This window comes from Protopterus annectens, chromosome 3.part1, assembly GCF_019279795.1.
Source record: "Protopterus annectens isolate FY-2018-M chromosome 3.part1, PAN1.0, whole genome shotgun sequence".
Lineage (NCBI taxonomy): Eukaryota > Metazoa > Chordata > Ceratodontiformes > Protopteridae > Protopterus > Protopterus annectens.
In genome coordinates, this window is record NC_056732.1 from 1356191486 (window position 1) to 1356218205 (window position 26720).

Below are 26720 nucleotides of genomic sequence, written 5' to 3' on the forward strand. Positions count from 1 at the left end.
AAAATGAACATGTATCCAGTTGGACTAGCCCGGTTAACAAATGTAAAATAAATAAAATAAAAATAAATAAGAAATATTCAATACATTTGCTATTTGGTCATAAGTTACAACAGGGTTTCTAGGGTATGACTGGTACCTCCGATGTTTACGCTCTCCCCTCCTGGATTGCCTAAAGGGAAGGCATCACTCTTTTTCTTGGCTAATGGTGAGGCAGAAGGGGTACCAAACTCCGTATCTGTAGTGGATGAAAAATCATCCCCAGATGTACCTGAAGTACCTGAATTCACCCCATTTTTCTTAAATATTGTTTTCTTTCTTTTTTGCCTAAACCGTGATTGAGGTACAGTACAGTTTTGTACCTACCATAAATGTAGATGTTCGAGTGTTCACCCTGCTGCAGTCATCACACTTGGGTTATCCTGCTGTCGGGCGGTCACGCAGTCGGCCCGAATTCCAAAGTCTTGGTCCAGCATCGGTTGCTGTCGCTTCCTCCCTGACGTCAGTGCGCCAGGGGTATATAAGAGGTATCCAACGCCATTTTGTTCAGTTTTTCTTGCCCCAGATGTCAGGTGCCCCCAATAGGTAGGAAAAATATATATATAAAAACAAGTAATCTCCGTGGTATCCCCAAAGTCTCAAAACAACCCACTAAAGTGTAGTGGGTCTAAAAACAAAACAGTGTAAGAAACTTCTCTGTGTGGAAGATTTTCAGTCCATATATTTCTCGTTAATCACTGTATATTAATTAGATCAGACAATATTAGTATAAGTAGCGAACGTAAACTCGTCAAGTCAAAAAGTAATAATAGAAAATATATAATTCTACAGCATTACTAAGTATTCGAAAGTAATCCAAGCAAGGCAGGCAGTCTGTTTCCAGTCGAAAATCCTTTATTAAGTACACAGACAAGCGATCCAAGTAAAACAAAAATAGAGTAATAATTTCCTCACAAGCTTTCTAAATATATATATATATATATATATATATATATATATATATATACTTTTTATCAGGCATGGGAGTGGTTTATTGTGCTGTAAAACAAAGTGTTATTGGTACACATGTTAAATTCACATTCCTTCCCCCATCAGTGTGACATTCGAGCTGGTCCTGCCCTACCTAGTAGCTGTCATAATAATATATAGCCCTAATGTACTTTAATGGTACATCTTATTTAACCAAATTATTAAGTAGATTATTAAATCTGTGATTTTATACAAGGCAATATACTACATGGCTGGAAATATATCAACCTTAGTTAATTTTGCGATCAAAATTTATATATAAATATATACATATACATTTTGCATGTAAAAATCAGTTTCTATTTTCATAACCTATTAACAAAAATCACTTTCATCCTTCTAGACTTCTTCAGGTCTGTGTACAAGAACCTTAAAAACCTATATAATTGTATAATTAGTCAGTATTGTTATTACCATCATTTTGAATAAAGTGGAAAAAAGAGAACCAGAAAAAAATAAAAATAAAAAAATATATATGTATGATGATGGAAACAAAATATACACTTAAATTTCAAATGATTTTAAATGGTATTTAAAACCAATTTGTAGAAAAAAATAAAATAAAATACAATTAGTCATGTAAACAATGTGGCAATTTTCTAAGTTCCAGTGCACTTTTAATTGAACAGTAGTAGTTTAGTCAAGGCTTTCTAAAGAGTTCAGCTTTAATTGCCACATGAGTTCATGTTTCTCCAGAATATTCGGGATGTCTCCTTGAAGATCACCCATGTCTATGCAATCCAGGATCTAGAACTTAAAACCTGTGTGTCTTTTATGAAGAGAAAGGTGTTTGGCTAGTGCATTATTTTTACATCCAGAGTGGATTTCTGACAGATGACATGAAATCCTTCGCTTGAGTTTATTTACAGTCTTGCCCACATAGAATGCATCACATTCATTGCACTGTGCCCTGTAAATTACTTTTTTAGTGTTACAGTCACCCCCCTGCACTGGTTTTAATTATCTTCTTTAAATAAGGGCAATAAAAACTATCACCTTGCTGTATAAATATACAAAATGTACAATTAGTTTCACATCTTTTACTGCTTTTCTCACACCGTCTAGGTTTAAATTCAACAAAACTTCTAATATTCCTGGCCTTCCTATGGGGCTTCACCTAAGATGTTAATCAGAAAATGATTTCCTGTGACAATGTCCCAGTTTTCTTCAATAATATTTTTGATACTGTGATAATCCAAAGTGTATGTCAGGATGCAGCTATTTTTGCATTTGTTATTCTCTGTGGGATTACTTAACATTTTTCTACTGGGGAGGTTGAGTGAAGGTGCTTCAGTCCTTTTCAGTTCTATAATGGGTTCCAGGATGTTTTTTAACATCTGACTTTCATAGCCTCTCACTAGAAAATCATTCTCTAAGTAGTTCAGGTTTCTCAAAAATGGTTCCATCTCTGTGGTAATTCGAGCTAATCTATAGCCTTGGGATTTCACTACATTATACTTGGTTTTTGTAGGGATGTAGACTTTTACTGTGGAGTAATAAATTAACCCTCGTTGGTTTTCTGAATAGATCAGTGGTGATTCTGTTATTGTTGGTGTCCTTGGAAATCTGCATATCTAAGAAAGTGGTTGAAGTACAGCTATGGGAAGAGGTAAACTTCAGGAAGGGGGTTGTTTGATTGAGGCAAGTGATATAATCTCCAAGCTGCAAGGTGTCACCTTCCCACACAATAAAGACATAGTCAATAAAACGTAAATAGCATGTGATATGCTGCATGTAGTTTGTGTTGTTTAACACAAAGTCCTCCTCCCATTTGCCCAGGGCTATGTTAGCTATGTTGGGAGCCATGGCAGCCCCCATTGTTATACCAGTTTTTTGTTTGTAGTGTTTGCCATTGAAAGTAAAGAAACTGAAGTCCAGTACAAAATTAATGAGCTTGCTTAACTTTTGCAGTTGTGCCTGTGTACCCTGATTATGTCTCTTAAAAGACTCCATAGCTGCTGTTATACAGCAATTGTGAGGGAGCACTGTGTACAAGGATTCCACATCAATAGTTACCAAAATACTGTCAGCTTCCACTGTAATGTTTTTTTATTTTCTTCAAAAAAATCCATTGAATTGGTTTCCCATGATGTGTGTAACAGAAACGTATGCAATGCCCTATCCATTTTGAAATGGTCTGTTTTGAGATAGCTTTTCCTTGTGATCCTGTAGCATAGACTACAAAAAGCTGGTCAGTTTTTCTGAAAGCCTTAGTTTTATCCAAGTAGTAACGTAATTGCCTGTGAATGTCCAAAGAGTGCAGTAGTCTTTCTCCTTTGTTCTGGGGATTTGGGAAGAAGGTGGGCAAATGAATGGTTTGGTTTAGGGCCACACTGGATACCACCTTTGGCATAAATGAAGGATTTGCTCGTAGAGAGACTCTGTCTTGATGAAAAATGATGAAAGGTTCCACTGCCATTAGTGCCTGTAGCTCTGAGACTCTTCTAGCTGAGGTTATTGCTGGTAGTAGGGCAGTTTTCCATGAAAGAAATTTTAAATCAGCAGAAAAAGCTGGTTCAAAGGGCGGTAGTGTAAGCTTTTCCAGAACAAAGTTGAGATCCTAAGTAGGTGTTGGAGCTCTCCTTGGCGGTCTTAAGTTCTTAGCCCCTCTGAGGAACTGTCTCAGGAGTGGATGTGAGAATAAAGGAGGATCCGTGCTGTAATGAGCTGAAATTGCTGAGACGTGGATCTTAATAGATGAAAAGGAAAGTCCTTTGTGTAACATCTCAGTTAAATATTGTAGAATCTGAGGGATGTTTGGATCAAGGGGGGTTTAGGCCTTTAGCCTGGTTCCAGGCGCAGAATCTTTTCCATTTGTCTGAATAGGTTTTCCTGGTGCTGGGTCTCCTGGCCTCCAGAATGACATCCATAACAGCTTTGGATAAAGGTGTTGGCTGGTTATTTTGGTAATTTGCCATGCAGCCAGGTTTAAAGTCTTGAGAGTACAGTTGTGTACACCTACCATAAATGTAGATGTTCGAGTGTCTTCACTGTTGCAGTCATAACTGTAGGGTGTTCCTACCGGCAGGCAGCCCGAGGTCGGCCAGAATTCCAAAGTCTGGGTCCGTCGGCTGTACCAACAAGTACCCTGACGTCAGAGCGTGAGGTATAAAGCCGACAGCCGGCCATCTTCTCCAGCCTTTCTTGCCCCAGCTGTCAGAAGCCCCCAATAAACCAAAAGGTGTCCAAAAAGGAAACACAAATACACCACAATAGAAGTGGAAGAGGGAACAAACAAGAATAAGTGGGGATAGGTGGGAGGGAAACACCAACTGCAACAGTGAAGACACTCGAACATCTACATTTATGGTAGGTGTACACAACTGTACTATGTTCTTCGTGTTTCACTGTTGCAGTCATAACTGTAGGGTGGAATCCCAAAGCAGTGAAAGAGGGAGGAGGTTATGCAGAAGTAGGGGCAGCAAGAAGACCCTGAAAAACAGCAGAGGCAAAGCCTGCCCTAGACTTAGAATACAGAGGGAGATTATAGTGCTTGGAAAAAGTATGCACTGAACTCCAAGTGGCAGCTTCCAAAATGTCTTTGGTAGGAACTCCTCTGAGAAAAGCTGCTGAAGTGGCAGCTGCTCTAATAGAATGACTTCTAACAGTACCTGGAATCTGTTTCCCATAGTGAGAGTAACAAAACCTTATTCCATGGGCAATCCATTTGGAAATAGTTTGTTTAGAAATAGCCTTACCTAGAGAACTGGAGGCATAAGAGATAAGCAATTGATCAGATTTTCTGAAATCTTTAGTTTTGTCCAGGTAAAATCGTAGCTGTCTGTGTACGTCCAATGAATGCAAAATCCTTTCCCCTTTATTTTGAGGATTAGGAAAGAAGGTAGGAAGGTGAATAGTCTGATTTAGAGCCACTTTTGAAATCACCTTAGGCATAAATGTAGGATTGGTCCTCAAGGAAACTCTGTCTTGGTGGAAGATAATATATGGTTCCACAGCCATGAGAGCTTGCAACTCTGAAACCCTTCTGGCAGAAGTCAATGCTAACAGAATAGCTGTCTTCCAGGATAAGAACTTGATATCGAAGCAGCAGGCTCAAAAGGAGGCAAAGTAAGTTTCTCCAAGACATAATTAAGATCCCAAGCAGGAACAGGAGGAGTTCTGGGAGGTCTTAAATTCTTAGCCCCTCTCAAAAATTGTCTCACCAGTTGGTGAGAAAAGATGGGAGGATCAGTGTTGAAATGAGATGAGATAGCAGAAGCATGAATTTTGATGGATGAAAAACAGAGGCCTTTAAGCAAAAGGTCTGAGAGGTAAAGTAAAATTGAGGAAATATCAGGCAAAATAGGGTTAGAACCTCGGTCCTGCATCCAAATACAAAATCTTTTCCATTTAGAAGCATAAGATTTCCTAGTGCTAGGCCGTCTAGCTTCTAAAAGAACATCCAAAACTTGTTTGGGAAGAGCAGAAGGAATCAAAGGCCCTTGAAGAGCCAAGCTGCCAGGCATAGGGTCTTGATTTGAGGGTGTAGCATCTGACCCTGATGCTGGGACAGAAGAGAAGGGATCAGAGGTAGAATCCAAGGAGGTTACAAGAACAGGTGTTTTAAAGTTGGATACCAAAACTGCCGAGGCCAATTTGGAGCTATCAGAATGATTATCTTGGGCTTGTCCTCTTTTATTTTCAGTAATACCCGAGGAAGAAGAGGAAGAGGAGGGAAGGCATATCCGAAAGGTTCCTCCAGCTGAATGACAGGGCATCCACTTTCCAAGCTGTTTTTTGGAAGGACCTGGTGCAAAAGAAAGGCAGCTGATGATTGAGATGGGATGCAAACAGATCTATCTGAGGACAACCCCAAACTGCAGTAATCTTGCTGAATAAGCTGGGGTCCAGCATCCATTCGTGAGGATCCAAAAGGTTTCTGCTTAGGCTGTCTGCTAAGAGATTCTGTTTTCCTGGAATGAACTGAGCTTGAAGATGCAGATTCAGATTTAGAGCCATGTCCCATAAATTCATGGCTAGTCTGCAAAGGGGGTAAGAGTGAGAGCCCCCTTGCTTGTTTATGTACCACATGACTGTGGTATTGACTGTACGAATCAGAAGAGGCCCTGGATTTAGAAGTTTTTGGAAGGCTAGAAGAGCATTTTGAACTGCCAACATTTCCTTCAAGTTGATGTGCCAGGGTAGATGCTTCTTTGTCCAAGAACCCTGCTGGCAAAGATTTAGAAAATGAGCTCCCCAAGCATAATCCGAAGCGTCCGTGGTTATGGTCTGAGAAGGTTGAGGCAGGCGGAAGGGATTCCCTTCGTTTAAAGCACAAGCCCTGGACCACCAAAGGAACTCCTTCTGGAGGCAGGGAATCAGTGGAATCATTGTGTCCAGACTGTGGTAATGCTGTGACCATACACTCTTTAGGTACCATTGAAGTTTTCTCATGTGAAGCCTTGCATTTGGAATCAACAGGATGCAAGAAGCCATGTAGCCCAATGCCTGCAGGAATTTCCTTGCAGTGAGCTGAGTTAAAGTAGCCAAGGTTTTGAAAATTGAGGCCAGCTCTAATTGTTTTTCTGGAGTGAGGAAGGCCCTTTGCAAGTTTGTGTCTAGAAGAGCTCCCAAAAAGATCATTTGCTGAGAGGGGATCAAATGTGACTTTTTTGTGTTCACTGAAAATCCCAGAAGAAGGAGATGACGTTGAACAAAATGCAGATGCTGAAGTAAAAGGTCTTTGCTGTCCGCCTGAATAAGGCAGTCGTCCAGATATGGGAAAATTTGAATCCCTTGGGAGTCTGCAATAAGCTACTACTGGAGCCAGGCACTTGGTAAAGACTCTGGGCGCAGTAGATAAACCAAAGGGCAGTACAGAGAATTGAAAGTGCCTCGAACCTGCCTTGAATCTGAGGTATTTTCTGCGTTCCTGCCTGATGGGAATGTGTAGGTAGGCTTCTTTCAAGTCCAATGTCACCATCCAAGCATCCTGGGAGAGCATTGGAAGAAGTTGTTGTAAAGTAAGCATCTTGAATTTTGGAATTTCAGGAAGGTGTTTAATACGAAAGGTCCAGAATCGGTCTCCATGAATTTTGCTTTCTTGGAACCAGAAATAGTCTTGAGTAAAAACCTTTTCCCATCTCTGAAAGTGGAACAGGCTCTACGGCTCTCATGGCCAATAAGGCGTCCACTTGATTTAAGGTCTCTGACCACTGATGTTTTGGCAGATCTGGCCAACCGATAGACCTTGGCAGAGTATGAAAGTGGAATTTGTAACCTCTTAAAATCACGTCTAAAACCCATTTGTCCTGGGTAATCTGAGTCCAATTTTGGTAGAAAAGAGAAAGTTTTCCTCCGAGAGGGGCTTCCAGGCAAAGAGGACCTGCAGCCCAGCAGAGGGAGTCATTGGGTCTGCTTCCTTTGTGATTGAGATCTGTCTTCACCCCTTCTAGGTGATGAAGCAGTCCATTGTCTGGACCTGTAAGAGGCCTGTGCCTGAGCTCGACCTCTGGGGCGTCTATATCTTCAAACACAAATGCCAAGAGGTCCAGCAAGACAAACAACATTCTCAGTAGAAAAAACACTTTAATGTGAGGAGCAAAGCTTTCGGATAAAATCCTTTATCAATACTGAAAATACAAATGCAAATGCAGAGTATATATAGGTCTAAAAAAGTCATATGACCGGCAGCCAAGAAGTCACATGACCCAATCATTAAAACAAAACATGTATAAATAAATAAATATGCAAAGCTAAAAAATGCAACAGCATAATGCATACATGAAAACAAAAAACATTTAAAAAAGGAAGAATGTATATTTTTAAAAAAAGGAAAAATTTATATTTTTTTAAAAAAAGCAAAGTTTTAACCTAAAAATCACATGTACAATATGTACAAACGATATCAATAACAAATTAGAAATTAAAGAATACAACTGGATAATTAGATTGATGGGTGACTCACCCCCTGGTTTGAATAGTACTGTCAGCCTTAAACCTATTTTGGTTAGAATGAGTAGATCTAGATTATGAGATTTTCTCTTTATGTATATGATTGTACATGTGATTTTTAGGTTAAAACTTTGATTTTTTTAAAAAATATACATTTTTCCTTTTTTTAAAAATATACATTCTTCCTTTTAACTTTTTAGACCTATATACTCTGCATTTGCATTTGTATTTTCAGTATTGATAAAGGATTTTATCCGAAAGCTTTGCTCCTCACATTAAAGTGTTTTTTCTACTGAGAACGTTGTGCGTCTATATCTTCCCCTTTGAGGCCTGTCAGATGTGGGAAAGGACCAATTTTTGGAGGGCCAATTCCTAGAAAATCTAGGGGGCTGAACTTGTAAGAAATCTTTCACAGTCTGCATAGATTTCGCTTTATCCTCCATCTTTTTAATAACCTCCTCAGCTTTAGAACCAAACAAAACATCATGCTGAACAGGGGCATCAAACAATTTAGCCTTAACTTGTTCAGGTAAATTCTGCTCTCGGAGCAAAGCATGTCTCCTGATAACAGTACCAGAGGCTGCGGCCCTACAGGAAGCCTCCAAGGCATCAAAGCCACAATGTAAACTAAGTTTACTAACTTGTTCAGTTGCATGCAGTACATCTTGTAATTCCTTGTCCTCAGCACATGCAGGAAAGGAAGAAAGTTTTTGTTTTAAAACAGAGAAAAGAAATTGCTGGTACTTGAACATATGAAACTGGCAATTTAAAGCTCGAATAGAAAGAGTAGCCGAAGTATACACTTTTTTGCCCCATCTGTCCAAGGCCCGAGAATCTTTTTCAGAGGGAATAGGATTTTTAGAAGAAGCGGCCTTAGCAGCCTTGGAACCCTGAGAAATAGTTTCAGGGTCTGCAGAAGGGTTCTTGAACAAAAATTGATGGGAATCAGGAACTCTATAAAATCTATCCGGCTTAGAAGGAGCAGGCGGACAAGAATCAGGATTCAGGGTAGCTTCAGAGAAAGCATCATCCACAATATCAAGAACAGGAGGAATAGCCAAAGGCCTGTGTTGAGGGAGAAGGAGAAATTCCTAAGTCTCTTCTTGGGCGGAATAATCCTGACCTTCCCAATGAAAATGCTCTCTCATCTCATGCAGGGTTTCCCAAAAGAAAAATCTTCAGGGGGAGAAGCAGAGGGAATTGAGTCCTCTGCATCAGAATCCTCATAAGGAGGAAAAGAATAATCCTGGTCAGAGGAAGAGACTGAAGAGACAGAAGCCTGATCAGAGGAATCATAAGGAATATCCTGTCTAGGCCTTTTTTCAGGAGGAGGGTGAGAACCCCTAATCATAGTAAGCAAATCTTCAGCCATCTTTAATAATTGCTTCTGAGACTTGGGTGCTGAATCCGAAGAAGCTTGAGAAGGAACCCTTGGTTTACCAGGAGTCTTTGACTTTGCCTTTGTCTTAGAAGAAATAGTAATATGAGAAGGCCTGAAGACCCCTTCAGAAGCCGGTACCTGCACAGCGGCTCCGGACCCATCTGAAGGAGCGATGTCTGAAGGTCCTGCAGCAGATAAAATACTGGGCCTAGTTGGCTCCCCATGGGAGTCCATGTCGGCCATCGGTTCCGAAGTGGCTGACGACAGGGGCTGCAAAAGCACCTCACTGACGACAGCCGAACCCAAAGCTGGCTCCGGCTGCAAAGTATCCTGTTTGGACCTCGGAGGCCTATCCTTGTCCTTGCGTTTCTTTTGAATTCCGGTTGTCGGTAAAGTATCCGACGACATCCTGTAATTGAATCGTCTACCGAAATAATTCAAGGCCCAATCGTACCTATGTTTAATCGTACGAGAATTAAACCTAGCACAAAACCGACAGCAAGAAACGTCATGGTCAGGGCCCAAGCAAGGAAGACAGTAGGAGTGGAAATCTTTATGAGGTATCTGTTTTCCACACGCTATACAATTATTAACTTTTTCTGACATCGGAGGAAAGTACAGTTTTGTACCTACCATAAATGTAGATGTCCGATAGGTATGCATCTGCAGTCATCACATATGGGTTGTCCTGCCTCAGGCAGCCCTTCGGTCGGCCGGATTCCAAAGTCTGGGTCCGGCTGATGTTGCCCCTTCCCCGACGTCAGAGCGCCTGGGGTATAAAAGCGTCAGCCGACGCCATCTTCCTCAGTTTTTCTTGCCCCAGATACCAGGTGCCCTCTAGGAAGGCTAAATTTAGAGAAATGTGATAAAAATCCAAACATTTGCAAAAATATATAGATATATATATATAAAAACAAATACACCATAATAGATCCCCCCAGCTAGCTAATAGAGGGGTAACACCCTAGGAATACCACAGAGGGGAAGGAGGGAGGGTAAACCTGACTGCAGATGCATACATATCGGACATCTACATTTATGGCAGGTACAAAACTGTACAATGTCCTTCAAGGATGCATCTGCAGTCATCACATATGGGTAGAATACCATAGCCAATCTGGGGGTGGAGGAACTAGGAAAAGGATGGTGTAGCTAAGATACCCTGCGGGACAGCCATAGCAAAGCCTGCTCTGGATCTGGAATATAAAGGTAAATTGTAATGCTTGGCAAATGTATGCACGGAGCTCCATGTGGCAGCTTCTAAAATGTCCTTTGTAGCCACCCCTCTTAAGAAGGCTGTGGAGGTGGCTGTGGCTCTTGTAGAATGAGGTCTAATGTTAGCTGGTACAGTCTTTCCATGGAATGAGTAACAAAAGCGAATGCAATTTCCTATCCATTTTGAAATAGTCTGTTTGGAAATTGCTTTTCCTTGAGTACCAGCAGCATATGCTACTAGCAGCTGGTCAGCTTTTCTGAAACCTTTAGTTCTGTCCAAGTAGTAGCGCAACTGTCTGTGAATGTCCAGGGTGTGCAGCAGTTTCTCCCCTTTGTTTTGTGGATTTGGGAAGAAGGTAGGCAAGTGAATGGCTTGATTCAATGAAACCCTGGATACCACCTTTGGCATAAAAGTAGGATTAGTTCTTAATGAAACTCTGTCCTGGTGAAAAATAATGAATGGCTGCACTGCCATCAGGGCCTGCAATTCAGAAACCCTTCTTGCTGAGGTTATTGCCAGAAGGAAGGCAGTCTTCCATGAAAGGTACTGTAGATCTGCAGATGCTGCTGGTTCAAATGGAGGCAGTGTTAGTTTTTCCAACACAAAGTTAAGGTCCCAAGCAGGAAGAGGTGGTTTCCGAGGAGGTTTGATGTTTTTGATTCCTCTTAGAAACGGTCTTAGGAGAGGATGAGAAAAGACAGGTGGATCAGTATTGTACTCTGCTGAAATTGCTGAAGCATGAATCGTAATAGAAGAGTAAGACAGACCATTGTGGAACATTTCTGCAAATATTCCAGGATATGTGCCATGTTCATCACTGTCGCATCTAGGCCCTTTGTGGTGTTCCAGATGAGAAATCTTTTCCATTTTGCTGAATATGCCTTTCTTGTGGAAGGGTGGCGAGCTTCCATAATAATATCCTTCACTCTCTGAGATAGCTTATCCTGAGGAGGAATCAAGGTATTCTCCACGCTGTTAGCTGCAATGTTTTCAGGTTGGAATGTAGAGTTTTGTATCTGTGCTGTGTCAGTAGAAGTGGCCATAGAGGCAGAGGCCATGGTTTCGTACGTGACATGCTCCTTAGCAGTGGGTACCAGTGCTGTCTTGGCCAGTCCGGAGCTATCAGAATCACTTTTGGCTGCTCTGTCCTGATCTTCAGTAACACCTTGGTCATTAATGGGATAGGAGGAAATGCATACACTGTCATATTTCTCCAGCTGAAAGAGAGGGCGTCCACTTTCCACGCTTGTGGGTGGTATGTCCTTGAGCAGAATTTCTTCAGTTGATGATTGTGGGGGGATGCAAATAGATCTATGTCCGGGCTCCCCCAAGATTGTGTTATCTGTTGGAAGATGTCTGGGTGCAGCATCCATTCGTGTGCATCCATGATATTTCTGCTTAAGCTGTCTGCCAGTGTATTGTCTTTCCCTGGCACAAACTGAGCTTGTAGCTGTATATTTAGTTTCAAGGAAAGATCCCATAGATTCATTGCCAGTCTGCAAAGAGGGTAGGAATGGGTACCTCCTTGCTTGTTTATGTACCACATAACTGTGGTGTTGTCTGTCCTTATTAGTAGGTGGCCTTGATGCAGAAAGATTTTGAAGGCCTCGATTGCATGTATCACTGCTAGCATTTCTTTTTGATTTATGTGCATGCGTAGCTCCTTTCGTGACCACTGTCCTTGGATACCTCTGCCCTCCATGTGTGCTCCCCAGCCTAGGTCTGAAGCATCCGTTGTAATAGTTTGGGAGGTTTTTGGCTTTGTGAAGGGCAACCCCCTGTTGGACTGGCTGGCCTGAGCACACCACAGAAATTCCTTGTGAAGGCATGGAATGAGTGGGATTAAAGTTTCCAAACTGTGACTGTGCTGAGTCCATAAACTCCTTAGGTACCACTGTAGCTTTCTCATATGAAGCCTTGCTTGTAGAATCAAAAGAATACAGGATGCCATGTAACCCAGGGCCTGCAGGATTTTCCTTGCAGTCAGCTGAGTTTGCCTTGTCAGATTCTTGAAGTAATCCGGTAGCTGTCTTTGTTTTTCTTCTGTGAGATAAGCCATTTGGGTGGTTGTATCTAGATCCGCACCCAGAAAGGTTATTCTTTGGGATGGAACAAGTCTTGATTTGTGCATGTTGACTGTATATCCCAAGGCCTGTAGAAGATTGATGGCATAATTTAAGTCCTTTATCAAAGTTTGTTGGTTGTCCGCTTGTATAAGGCAGTCATCCAGATATGGGTATATTTGAATCCCCTGAAGTCTGCAGTGTGCTATTACTGATGCCAGGCATTTCGTGAATACTCTGGGTGCAGTAGATAAGCCAAAGGGCAATGCTGAGAATTGATAATGCTCTGACCCTGCAAGAAATCTGAGGTGTCTTCTGCAACTTTGTCTGATAGGGACATGCAGGTATGCCTCCTTGAGGTTTAGAGTCACCAGCCAAGACCCCTTGCCCAGCATGGGAAGGAGTTGCTGTAGAGTCAGCATTTTGAATTTTGGCACAATGAGATAAGTATTCAGTGTGGACAAGTCGAGAATTGGTCTCCATTGATGCTCTTTTCTTGGAACAAGGAAAAGCCTGGAGTAAAATCCTTGGCCTTGTTCTGAGATAGGAACTTTTTCTATGGCTTTCATTAGTAGTAAGTTTGAGATTTGTTTCAAAGCCTCTGCCCTTTGATTTGGTGGCAGACCTGGCATGCCTTTTCTTTTTGGCAATGTGTGGAAATGGAACCTGTATCCGTTGTCTATTATTTGGAGTGTCCATTTGTCTTTTGTAATGTTGTGCCAATTTTTTGAGAATAAAGAAAGCTTTCCGCCCAAAGGTACTTCTAATTGAGCCCTGGTTGGCGGAATCAAAGCAAAGTCATTGAGTTTGTCCTTGTGCAGCAATTGTAGGTCCTGAACTGCCTGTCTGGATTGGAGGTTGCCATTGATGGCCTCTGTAGGAGCCTCTAGCTTGCCCTCTACCTCTGGCACGCCTGTTCCTGCCCCTTTGAAATCTTTCTGTGTCCGGAAAGGACCAATTCTTGGAAGGCCAATTTCTGCTGAATCTAGGCAGTTGGATTTGAAGAAAATCTTTAACTGTTTGTACAGATTTTGCCTTTTCCTCAAATTTCTTTAGGACTTCTTGAGCAGTGGAACCAAATAACTTTTGCTTCTCCAGCGGAGCATCCAAAAGCTTAGCTTTAACATGGTCTGGCAGAGATTGTTCCTTCAGCCAAGCATGCCTACATATGACAACACCCGTCATTGCTGACCTACATGAAGCTTCCAATGCATCATAACCACACTGCAAGAAATGGTTGCTAACCTGCTGGGAGTTATGTACCAGATCCTGAAGGGATTTACGGTCAAGAGGTTCAGTAGAAGACAGTTTCTTATGCATTTCTTCTAACAAATACTCTTGGTACTGTATCATATGAAATTGACAATTTAATGCCCTCATAGCAAGAGTGGCAGAAGTATACACTTTTTTACCCCATCTCTCTAATGCCCTGGACTCCTTTGCAGAGGGGAGTGGGTTCTTAGTAGTAACAGCTGCAACCCCTTTAGGACCCTGTGAAATAGTTTCAGGATCAGTAGAGTGGGCCTTGTAAAGAAAATTATGTGTGTCCGGGACCCTGTAATACCTATCGGGCTTAACAGGGGCCGGAGGCAGTGTCAGGGGTCATACCAGAGTCAGAATACACATCATCAATGACATTTAAAACAGGAGGAATAGCCAAAGGTCTATGCTGAGGTAAATGAAGAAAAGTTCTTAGTCTTTTCCTGGAATCAGAATATTCCTGGCCCTGCCATTTGAAATGCTCTCTCATAGTGTGAAGGGTCTCCCCAAAGGAAAGCTCTTCAGGAGGGGAGGCTGAGGGGATAGATTCCTCTGCATCCAATCCTCGTAGGCCGAATAAGCCTCCTCCTGGTAGTCCGAGTGATCCGAGCCATCAGAGGCCTCCCCTGAGGAAAGGGGATCAGGGGGATCCACCCTGGGCCTTTTGTCTGGAGGAGGTTGGGAGCCCCTGTCCGGATGGGGCTGAGAGCCCCTGATTAAAGAGATAAGGTCCTCTGCTAAGGTTAGAATCTGTGAACTAGAAGAGGGTCCCTGAGGAATAACCCTGGGAGGCATGGCTTTAGTGTGTTTTGCAGCTTTAGCCCTGGTGAAGGCCTTAATGGACATGGATGCAGGAGGCCTGGCTGCACCACGTGCTGGTGTAGCTTTGTCTAAAGGTATGGTGTCGGAAGATTCCAATACACCAGTTTCTGAAGGCAATTCTATAACCGACTCGGTAGGAGCCTCCGGGGCAGAGGCTGTCGGTTGTATTGTTTCAGGGTTCGGAAGTTCCAAGGACTCAGTATCAGCCGAGACCAAGACACTTGCGCTAGGCCTAGCCGCGGTTTCAGCCAAAACCGCGGCCCGCGTGTGTCGGTCCTTGTCTTTCCATTTCTTAATTAAATGTGATGTTGGGGTTTCCGACGGCATTTTGTATGAAAAACTAGCCCCAAAAAACTCTTCTGCGAACTCCGACCGACGTCTAAGAGTCGTCGGTTGAAGGAAGCGCAGGCTGAACAGGCCAAGACGTCGTGGTCTGGGCCTAAGCAGGGAAGACAGTAAGAGTGGAAATCCTTATGAGGTATTTGTTTCCCACAAGTTAAACAATTATTAACTTTATCTGACATCGGCTGAGGCAAGAAAGAGTCCCCAACGGGTACTTAGCTTTGAAGTCTTGGATAGCGAATTTACAGGAGCTGGCCGACCGGCACTTGCGAACTGCTTCTGCTTCGGGCACCACGCGGCAAGAAAGACTGAGGAAGATGGCGTCAGCTGGCGCTTTTATACCCCAGGCGCTCTGGCGCCGGGAAGGGCGACATCAGCCGACGCCGGACCCAGACTTTGGAATCCGGCCGACCGAAGGGCTGCCTGAGGCAGGACAACCCATATGTGATGACTGCAGATGCATCCTTGAAGGACATCAAGAAAAAAGTTTCCCCAACGGGGTACTTAGCTTGAGAAGAGAAGGAAAAAGTCTTCGGACTGACGACAAGTAAACTACACTGTCAAGATTCGCCAACCAACAACTTGCGAGCTGCTTTCCACCGCACGGCAAGAAAGACTGGAGAAGATGGCGTCGGCTGTCGGCTTTATACCTCTATGTTCTGAAGTCAGGGTACTTGCTGGTACAGCCGACGCCGGACCCAGACTTTGGAATTCTGGCCGACCTCGGGCTGCCTGCCGGCAGGAACACCCTACAGTTATGACTGCAACAGTGAAACACGAAGAACATCTGGCTGTGTAGAATCTGATGATTTCGCTGGGTGAGCAGGTGAGGAATTTGTGGCAAAATCCATGGTGAGCCTTGGGCCATGTTCCTTAAAATTGGGTACCAATGCTGGCGTGGCCAGTCTGGTGCAACAAGTATCATTTGTGGTCTCTCTAATCTGACTTTCAGCAGTACCTTTGCTAGAAGACGTAGTGGAGGGAAGGCATACACTGTTAATGTTTTCCAACTGAATGAGAGGGCGTCCACTTTCCAAGCTAGTGGATGGAAGATCCTTGTGCAAAATTTTTGAAGTTGGTGGTTGTGGGGACTTGCAAACAGATCTATGTCTGGGCATCCCCATTTTTGGGCTATCATGGCAAATACTTGTGGATCTAGTTTCCATTCGTGTGGATCCATGATGTTTCTCCTTAGGTCGTCTGCCAATGTGTTTTTCTGTCCTGGCAGGAATTGTGCTTGTAACTGAACTTGGTAAGACAGTGCAGTGTTCCTCAAGGTCATTGCTTGCCTGCATAGAGGGTAGGAATGTGTGCCCCCTTGCTTGTTTATGTACCACATGACTGTGGTATTGTCCGTCTTTATTTGTAGTTGTCCTGGGTGTAGAAGGTCCTTGAAAGCTGTTAGGGCATTCTGTACTGCTAGCATTTCTTTTTGATTGATATGCAGATGCCTCTGATCTGTAGTCCATTTGCCCTGAATGCACTGCCCTGCCACGTGTGCTCCCCAGGCATAGTCCGATGCATCTGTTGTTATAGTTTGCCTGGCTGTGGGTAAGGTGAAAGGCTGACCCTTGTTGAGGTGACATGCCTGTGCCCACCATAGAAACTCCTGTTGAAGGCAGGGAATGAGTGGTATCATTGTTTCCAAGCTGTGGCTGTGCTGGGTCCATACACTTTTCAGGTACCATTGTAATTTCCTCATATGCAGTTTTGCAAATGGTATTAGTAGTATGCAAGATGCCATGAATCCCAAGGCCTGCAGAATTTTTCTTGCAGGGAGTTGGGCCTTTGTTGCCATTATTTTGAAATACTGAAACAGCTGTTGTTGCTTGTCTGGCATGAGATAAGCCATCTGGGCCGTTGTATTCAAGCTGGCACCCAGGAATATTATGTTTTGTGAGGGCACTAGTTTTGATTTCTTTTCATTTACTGTGCACCCTAGGCAACTTAGAAGGTGTTTGACAAATGCCCGATGAGAATGTCTTTGCTTTCTGCTTGAATAAGGCAGTCGTCCAGGTATGGGTATATTTGAATTCCTCTTTGTCTGCAGTATGCAATTACTGGTGCCAGGCATTTTGTGAATACCCTGGGCGCAGTAGATAAGCCAAAGGGCAGTGCAGAGAATTGATAATGCTTTGAACCTGCAATGAAGTGGAGGTATATTCTGCAATTTTGTCTGATAGGGACATGCAGGTATGCCTCCTTGAGGTCCAAAGTGACTAGCCAAGCATTCTTGCCCAGCATGGGAAGAAGCTGCTGTAGTGTTAGCATCTTGAATTTTGGTACTTGCAGATAGGTCTTCAGAAATGAAAGATCCAGAATGGGTCTCCATGCTTTGTCCTTTCTTGGGACTAGGAAGAGTCTTGAGTAAAATCCTTGTCCTTGCTCCTGTGTAGGTACCTGTTGAATGGCTCTCATGTTCATGAGAGCTGTAATTTGTTTTTGTGCCTCTGCCCATTGATTTGGTGGCAGGTTTGGCATTCCTTTGTTCCTTGGTAAGGTATGAAAGTGGAATCTGTATCCTTGAGAGACAATGTTTAGAACCCATTTGTCTTTTGTGATGATGTGCCAGTTGTCTGCAAAAAATGCTAGTTTTCCTCCCAAGGGAGTTGCCAGGAGAGATTTGCTTGGTAGTTTGAGGATAGAGTCATTGTGTTTGTCTTCTGCTAGCTTGGGGCCTGTCTTCTCTTCCTTTCTGGGTAGCAGAACCCCATTGGCGAGGTTTGTAAGGACCCTGTGACTGACCTCTGCCCCTTGGGCGTCTGTATTTACCCCTCTGTGATCTGTCTGAAGCTGGAAAGGACCAGTTTTTTGTTGGCCAATTTCTGCTGAATCAAGGGGGTTGTACCTGCAAAAAATCCTTGACCGTTTGCATAGACTTTGCCTTATCCTCCATTTTCTTTAAAACCTCTTCTGCTTTGACACCAAATAATACATCCTGTTGTAGAGGTGCATCCAATAATTTTGCTTTAACATGGTCAGGGAGGGTTTGTTCTTTTAACCAAGCATGCCTACGTATGACAGAGCCAGTAACAGCTGCTCTACAAGAAGCTTCCACTGAGTCAAATCCACATTGTAAAGTATGTTTGCCTACCTGTTCAGCTGCATGCAACAGATCCTGCATTTCTTTGAATTCAGGCAGTTCTGAATGTGTGCTCATTTTTTGTTTTAACTGAGACATTAGAAATTGTTGATATTTCAACATGTGAAACTGGCAATTTAATGCTCGCATAGCCAGAGTAGCTGATGTGTATATTTTCTTGCCCCATCTATCTAGGGCTCTGGAATCCCTTTCAGAGGGCACAGGATTTTTAGCCATAGAAGCTTTAGCTCCCTTAGGACCCTGGAAAATGGTTTCTGGGTCAGCTACAGGGCTTTTATAAAGGAATTTGTGTGAGTCAGGTACTCTGTAGTATCTGTCTGGCTTGGCTGGAGCAGGAGGAACAGAGTCTGTATTTAAACTAGACTCCAAGTAAACATCATCCACAATATCCAGAACAGGAGGGATAGCAAGAGGTCTGTGCTGGGGTAGTAAAAGGAAATCTCGGAGACTTTTCTTAGAATCTGAGTAATCCTGGCCTTCCCAGTGGAAATGTTCCCTCATGGTAAGTAAAGTTTCTCCAAAGGAGTAGTCTTCAGGGGGAGATGTTGAGGGAATAGAGTCTTCAGCATCAGAATCTTCGTAAGGTGGAAAAGTGTAATCCTGTTCCTCAGAAGAATCTGAGGAGAGAGAAACCTGGTCAGAGGATGCATAATCCTCCTCGTCTTGGTCTTTTATCAGGAGGGGGATGGGAACCCCTGATAAGGGTAATCAAATCTTCAGCCATCTTAAGCATTTGTTTCTTAGGCATGGGGCCTTGAACTGTAGACTGATGTACAGTTTTCTTTGGTTTTAAAGGAGTTTTAAGTTTAGCATAAGATTTAATGGTGAGTGTAGTCGGTCTGAAGACACCTTCAGAAACCAAAGGTGTTTCCGTTGCACCGGTGTCTAGTTCTGCTCCGGTGTTGGTAGAAGGCTGCATCGGCCTAGTAGACTCCGCATGGGAATCCGCAGCTGTCTGGGGTTCCAGCTCTGCGGTCGTCAGGGGCTGCGTAGGTGCCTCACTGAAAACCGGAGAACTGGCGACAGGCCCAGTTGAGGCCTCGGTGTCTGACTTATTCCTAGGCTGCCTGTCCTTATCCTTGCATTTTTATGAGTGGCGGTCGTCAGCTGCTCCAACGGCATGATATAATTAAATTTCCTACCAAAGTAATGCCGTGCGAAGTCAAAACGGTGTTTGATAGTTCATTTATTAAACCTAGCGTAAAACTGACAACCTGTGATGTCGTGGTCTGGGCCTAGGCAAGGAATACAATAGGAATGGAAGTCCTTATGAGGTATTTGCTTCCCACAAGAAATGCAACTGTTAACTTTTTCTGACATCGGACTGAGGCAAGAAAATGTTCCCCAATGGGGTACTTAGCTTTATTGAAGACTTCGGACTGAAATTCAAACAGAAAATCTCAGGTGTCGGCCGACCGGCACTTGCGAACTGCTTCTGCTTCGGGCACTGCGCGGCAAGAAAGTGAAGAAAATGGCGTTGGATGCCTCTTATATACCCCTGGCGCACTGACGTCAGGGAGGAAGCAACAGCAACCGACGCCAGACCAAGACTTTGGAATTCGGGCCGACTGCGGGACCGCCTGATGGCAGGATAACCCAAGTGTGATGACTGTGGCAGGGTAACACGATGAACATCTACCTATTGTCCTGAAACTTGACATTCTTCTGAATGACAAATGGTTTACCATGTTGGTAACTCCTAGAATCACATGAAAATTTCTTAAGCATATGTCTTAGTTCCTTTTCTAGGCTGATAAGATCTTGTGCAAGCTGCACAAATTGATCTTTATACGCTGTTTCAGCCTCATATATTTTCAGATTGTCACAGAGTTGTCTGATCTGTGATACCAATTCACTGGTTCTACATTCATAAAAAGCATGGAGAACATTTACAGACATCATGGATGCACCCTGTAAAGCCCCCTGCCATTCCATCATAAGTTTCTCATCTGGGGATTTCACAAAAGGTTGCATCCTTATCCTTAGGCTCCTAAGACAACATTTGTTTGCGCTATATGCTTTAAATAATTTCTGGTACCATACATTAGCTCTCAGTTCTTTCATTAACACTGAAAGTTGACTGAAAGCTTGATTGCAAGTATGAACATCCCCCATGTTCTCCATCTCTTTCTTATCTAACAGCTGTTCAAACACCGACATCTTCCTTATCTGCAGCCAACCCCTGTAACAACTGAATGAGATCCATTGTCACATACACTTAGTATTAGAATATATTAAAGCACAAATCCTAATACTCATTGACTTTAAACAAAACTCAATTAATAAATATATGTTTGAATGTTAACAGTTTAGGTGTACAACATTTCCCAATATACTCCAAATCACAATTTGATTGTTATACACGAATTATTTCAAAAAATACTCTTGGAGAACCCCTTAGGAAATAACTTTGCCAGTCATCCTAACTTTACCTACATTAACTTTCAACAACATAATACTCATTCCCCCACGCTGTACTTCTTGAAAACATCCAGCATCACACAGAAGGAGAAATATCCCTTTAATAAGGGCAACATGTATGTATTGGAACAACCTGAACAATTGTATCTTTATATATTTGCTTTGCCCTTGTACAATAAATTAACCTGCAGTTGCCCAGCCTAAATTCCCAATAAAGATCAATACCAAAAAGACATCACATTCAATCTGAACAGAAATATCACAATCTGTAATACAAGCAATAACCTTTTGCTCTTATAAAAAAATCAATATCCATATGTCTCTGTTTACTTCAAATATTATTTATTCCATGTCCAGTACCTGAAAAATTAAGTTGATATGTAAAATTATGTAGACTGAGAACAGTTTATTACCATTCACGTTGCAAAAAGTCCCACCACATAATGCGCTAGAGCTTGTACATGTAAACCCAGCCGTTGCTGAATGCCACATAGCAATCCGATTGATTTGCGTTCCCTCTGTGTTGAGATATTATGAGCATAGCCAGAGTAAGACTGTTACAAACTTCCAAATCAGTCTCTCACTATACAAAAAAAAAAAAATAAAAACTAAACACACATAAAAAATGTTAAACATTTCAGTGCTCGTAGTAAGGCACATCAGAGAATCGCCAAACCCTTCCTGTATATCCACGACCGCTGTCGTAACAAGCCAGAGTGATCCGACTGGATAATCTTTCAACCCTGGCAATTTTAAACTGTTCCTGGACCAAACTGATATCGGGCTTCTACACCACTCTGTTTTTCCAGCTTTACATCATTCCAAACCTGGTTCCAACTTCCAAAATGCTCACAGTTTCACCGGCTCTCCTCTATACCAAACATTGCATATGTTCACACATAATGGCAATCAGTAAGTCAGCAAATCAGTAGTGCAACCAACCCTTCAGCTGCAGCATTGCCTTTCTTCTCCGTGACATCCGCAGAAACCATACAACCGAATGTTATATTATCTCACAATAAAGCTAAATTACAGTCCAGTTTAGCCCAAACATTTCGTATAGGCCAAATGAATGCCAAATGATAGCAAAACGCCACTGGAAGACTGGGCTACTTTTGCAGACTCTTCCAAATGGACGCCAAATGACAGCAAAACACCACTGGAAAACTAGGCTACTTGTGCTGACTCTTCCAACAGTGTGTATTAATCATCATAAAATCACCCTAACATGCCTATAAAGGATCTGTGCACGGCCAAACGCCACTCAGCTCAAAAAAACACAACGGCCAGCACAATTAGTCAGAAATATCAATACATTTAATCAAAATAGACAAAAAATAAATTTTAAATAAAAAAGAGAGAAAATGGATTATATTGTTAGGTCCGTTGCTTGCACCTGGTTTGAATGAACAAATGTGATTAACCAATTAAAACAGACAAGTGACTATATAAATGGTGGGTGGAAAGATAGGAGAAATAAGCACGGATGAAGGCTTATTAGCTGAAACTGGTCTGTTTCTTTTTTGTCTATTTTTGATTAAATGTATTGATATTGCTGACTAATCATGCTGGCCTTTGTAGTTTTTTGTGATCTGTATCTAACCTACAAGACAGTTTCTTCTCAAATTTTTTTTTATTTTTCAAATACTGTTGAATAAATTTCACAGTATTTGTATATGACATCTTAAATAAGTATGTACACTATAGCAGGGCTCAATATATACAATTACTTTATAGTTCTAACAATCCAGTTATCAGACTGCATCCGTTCAGTTATTGTAAAGTGTTAATCAATGAGAAGACTTTTTTCCATGGATTGTTAATAAATGGCTTAGGATGAATCCATAATTCTTTAATTTTAATTTCCAACAATGCTGTGGTCTTCAGTAGGCTGTAGAAGTCTTCCAAAGTTGGTACTGTGTTTGTATTCCATCTTCTTGTTATACACTTCCTTGAGATTGCAAGTATTGTCCACGCTATATACATATTTGACTCATTCAAATGAGGATCTTCGTACACATTTAATAGTACTAGAGCTTTAGATAAACGATTCATTAAATAAAGCTTATAAAAAGTTTTTAATACCATTCCAAAATGGCTTAATTTTAACACAGTCGAAAAAAATGTGATTCCAATCTGCATTGTGTATTTGCTCACACCTCCAACATATTCTCTTTGTGGAAGAATAACATTTAGTAATTCTACTTGGAGTTAAGAATGCTCTGTGCAAGCATTTCCAATTAAAAACTTTCCAGTATTGTGTAAAGGATGCATGTTTTATTGACAATAAAATATCTGATTTAATTTCTTCAGTTCACTGTAATGAGTGTCATTTTGTTATACAATTCCAATATGAAGATTTGGGTGTTGTTTTATACTTCAATATCTTGTAAAATTTTGAAATACTATTTCCCATATCATAATCATTATATATGATTTCATATAGGTAAGCTTGTAAGTTTAGGTATTTCTTTACCTGCAGAATTACTAATTATTCTTTACAAATCTTACAAATACGTCAGAATGCTTTGCATAGTTAGCCAATCTTGTTGTGGAATTTTGTATGTTGTTTCTATTGTTTGCATATCCAGAACTTTTAGTTCTCTGATGCATTGAAACCAACAAACAAATCCTTACTGTTCCCAGGAATTATTTCACTGTATATTTTATGTGAACAGCTCTTTGTAACTATGAATGGTGTTAAATGATCAAACCAGATTTTTAAATCTATATTTGCATTAATAATTTTCCTAAACGAGTCAACGTAATAATTAATCATACAAATTTTAGTGGGCTTAGTTATGTTACATCGCATACTAATACATAATATGTGACATGGCAAACTGTTTTTATCGGTTATTTGAAATTTATTTTGTAAATCAAATTAATTTATTGATATTACAGTTAGTAATTTTTTCCAATTTGCAGTACAATTTGGACTTATCCAATCTGAGATTGTTTTAGATACTGATGCTTTTATATATGTTTCTATATCAGGAAAGTTATACGTTTCTATATCAGGAAGGTTTAAATACTCCCTGTGTCCATGGTCTGATATGATGTATTAACGTTATTCTGTTTCTTTTGGGAAACCATAAAAATTTTATTAGGTATGAGTTTATTTCTTTGAGTATATTCCTTTCTGGTAACAGTTGTACTGCCAAAGGTATACACAGAATCTTGAGTAGTAAAACCATTTTTATTAACTGTAGTCTATCTTCAAATGTTAATATTATTTTGTTCCACTTTTCCACAGAGATTTTAATTGTACTGATTATATTATTGTAGTTTTTTTGAGACTAATTCATTATTATCCTTGCATAACTCAATTCCTAGATATTTTAAGGTAGATTCTTGTTCCCTAAAATGTGATTCCCCTTCATCTGCAATTCTTTTTATTTAAAAATAAACATTTTGATTTATTGAAATGGAGTCCTGAAGTCCTGTAAAATGTGTCAACTAAAATAGCTAATTCTTCTAACGTCTATTTTTTATTGGATAATGTTAATATGTCATCATAAAAAAGCATTACTTTAAAACTGCATTGTTCATAAACGTCTACTCCTTTGATTTTTGTATTGTTATGTATTGAATCTGCCAATATTTCAATAGCCAAAGCAAATAGAATCGGTGACATGGGACATCCTTGTTTAGTACCCTTTGTTATATGTTTAGATTCAGAGGTGAAAGGACCTAGCTTAACATACGCTAAATTAATTTGTATATATATTCTTTAGTATATGAACAAAGGAATTTCAAACAACACTAGAATTTTGAATGAATAGTCCCAATTTAGGGAATCAAAGGGTTTTTCTATAGCTAAGCCAGTTATGAGCGTTTCTTTATTTTCTTTATTAACATAACCTATAAGAGAAATTATCCTTTTAATATTGTCATGTGTGTGTCTATGATATATAAATCCAGTTTGATTATTTATTGTTTTGAATGGTGGTATTTTCATTCTGTTAGTTAATAATGTCATAAATATGTTATAGTCATTATTTAATAATGATATAGGTCTATATGGAGGTACAGAGGTTTGGGGATTTGTTTTCCTTTAGGATTGGTGTGATTAAGGAATATCTCCAAGAGGGTGGTATTAAAGCTTGTGACTGAATTTCTAATAGAGTTTTATAGAAGAGGGAATAATATCTTTGAAGGAAAAAGTTTATATATTTCCATAATTATGCCAGCTATACCTGGAGCTTTATTATTTTACCCTCTTTTATTGTATCTGTAATTTCTTTGTAGGATGTGGGTGCTTGTAGATCTGGTTTTAATTTTTCTGTTTTCTTTTATATTAGAACATTTTTCATCTAGATTTAATTGACCGATATGTATATTTTCTTTTTGGAAATGTTCAATATAGTGACTTCTATAGGTATCAAGAATGTCACCTATATCAGAGACACCTTCCCCTTTCTTTTCATGGAAGGTACTTTTAATGTTATTAGCTTTTGACTGCATTTTTATTCTTGTGGATAAATTATGTAGACAAAGGACAATCTACCTCAGGAAACGATCCTACTAGGAGACCTTAACACTGACTGGGCAACCTGTAACTCCAGCAGCCCCTCTACACATATCAATCTATATGGGTTCTCTCAACTAATTAAAGAACCAACTAGAATAGATGAGAAAACAAAGAGAGAATCCATACTGGACTGGACACTAACCAACTATCCCAAACAAAACTATACAGTAGGCTGCCTCCCAGATGACTTAAGTGATCATCTCCCCACCTTCCTACTCCAGAAACACTCCAATCACCCCAAACCAGTAGTCTACAAATTTATGAGATGACCGTAACCTTACCCCACGATACCTAAATACTGTCCTAAGCCACTGCAACTGGAAACCACTACAGACACTCGGGTTAGACCAGGCAGTAGACTACTTCAATACAACCTTCTCTAACATCCTTAATAGTCTAGCTCCCAGCAGAAAGATCAGAGTTAAAGCCAACTACGCACCCTGGCTAAATAGAGACACCAGAGCCTTACTAAAAGCTAGAGATAAAGCCTGGAAAATCTGGAAAACTGACAAAACCCCTAGCTCCAGACAATACTATCAACAGCTTAGAAACAAAGCCAAGGCTGAATCCAAAATAAACAAAAAAACTATTTTCTTAGTGCCCAAAGGAAATATTCAAATAGCCCACAAAAATTCTGGCATGCCATTAACTCCCTACTAAAGCCAGGCAAAACCACAACCCCAGCACCCATCTCTACTAACAATACACTAGACACAGCTTCTCAATTTAATAACCATTTTACTAAATCCATCTTGGCCCTGTCCAGTCAAATAACCAAAAACAGTCTACCTCAGTCACAACATAACCTATTCCACACCACCCCCTCTTTCAGCCTATCACCAGTGCCCACCTCAACTATCAAAAAACTCCTCCTAAAACTAAAGCCAACCACACTAGCAGCTGATAACATACCTGCTGCATACCTAAAAATGGCTAGTGACTCCTTATCATATCCTGTCTCCATCCTTATCAACCGCTCCATACTAGAATCCTACATACCCAAACTCTGGAAAGTATCTCATCATTCCTCTCCATAAAGGAGGTAATTCTTATGAATTCTCCAACTACCGACCTATTGCCATCCTTTGCCCCTTATCCAAAATTCTTGAGAAATGCATCCACTTGCAAGTGATGACATTTCTTAACACACACAATCTACTATCTACCACACAACACGGTTTCCATCCACATCACAGCACTACCACAGCCCTTTTATCTTTCACTAATTATATAAACCTTCACAGGAATGATAACAAATATGTATCAGTCATTTTCCTAGACCTCTCAAAAGCATTTGATATGGTCTCCCACTCCATTCTACTAGACTCACTAACATCATTATCCTTCACCTCCTCTACTATAGCCTGGTTCAGAAGCTACTTGTCTGACAGGCAACAATCAGTCCAGTGGAAAGGAAGTCTGTCTACACAACTTCCAGCCACCATTGGTGTCCCACAGGGCTCTATACTGGGCCCGCTGTTGTTCTCTATTTTCACAAATAACCTCAAATGCTCTACACAACATGCCACACTCATACAATATGCAGATGATTCAACTCTGATCTGCTCCGCCTCATCTCCCACCACCCAAGGAACACTCACTCAAGATACCTTAATCTCAGTAGAAAAATGGATATCTGGGATCCAACTAATTCTAAA

At 41.0% G+C, this 26720-nt stretch overlaps 1 protein-coding gene across 2 annotated transcripts in view; it reads right to left on the reverse strand.

The window, feature by feature from the left end:
- VPS28 (VPS28 subunit of ESCRT-I) overlaps window positions 1-26720 on the reverse strand; it is an 870107-nt gene that overhangs the window by 769118 nt on the left and 74269 nt on the right. The gene's annotated exons all lie outside the window — the stretch shown is intronic.